Source organism: Schistocerca nitens, chromosome 3 (genome assembly GCF_023898315.1).
Source record: "Schistocerca nitens isolate TAMUIC-IGC-003100 chromosome 3, iqSchNite1.1, whole genome shotgun sequence".
Taxonomy (NCBI): Eukaryota; Metazoa; Arthropoda; class Insecta; order Orthoptera; family Acrididae; genus Schistocerca; species Schistocerca nitens.
In genome coordinates, this window is record NC_064616.1 from 930,933,721 (window position 1) to 930,934,403 (window position 683).

The 683-nt window shown below is 44.7% G+C and overlaps 1 non-coding gene across 1 annotated transcript; it reads left to right on the forward strand.

Annotated features, from left to right (window-relative positions):
- Positions 1 to 322: 322 nt before the first annotated feature.
- Trnat-ugu (transfer RNA threonine (anticodon UGU)) lies at positions 323 to 396 on the forward strand. Its single transcript has one exon. It is a non-coding gene; the product is annotated as a tRNA-Thr (tRNA).
- Positions 397 to 683: the final 287 nt, after the last annotated feature.

Below are 683 nucleotides of genomic sequence, written 5' to 3' on the forward strand. Positions count from 1 at the left end.
TTATATAAATAAGAAACAGCAGCGGCCCCAGCACCGACCCTTCGGGAACGCCCCACTTAACAGTTCCCCATTGGGACTGAACATCACTACCACTATCAAAATTGCCGAGAATTACCTTCTATATATACGAAGACAGTAACTAGTTCTCGAAAGAACAGTTACTGTTGATGACCGTGCAGCTTTTCCCTGGAATAAATGATGACTAACTGACAACCTCAGCTGCCGACAGGTGTTGTTATACCTCGATGTGGACAGTTGGGAATGTGAGTCTCACGGGAAGCGTGCAAGGGATAAGTCCCTGCAGTCGCGCTATTCATCTGTGTCCCCGGTGGCTCAGATGGATAGAGCGTCTGCCATGTAAGCAGGAGATCCCGGGTTCGAGTCCCGGTCGGGGCACAGATTTTCAGCTGTCCACATCGAGGTATAACAACAACATCTGTCGGCAGCTGAGGTTGTCAGTTAGTCATCATGAATTACCTTCTGCTATCTGTTCTTAAAGTAAGAGGCGAACCAATTGTAAGTGACAATGGTCTAACTTCTGCAGTAATATTTTGTGGTCAACACAGTCAAAAGCCTTCGTTAAATCAAAGAAAATACCTATCGTTCGCAACCTTTTATTTAATCCGTCCAAAACCTCACAGAGAAAAGAGAATATAGCATTTTCAGTTGTTAAACCATTTCTA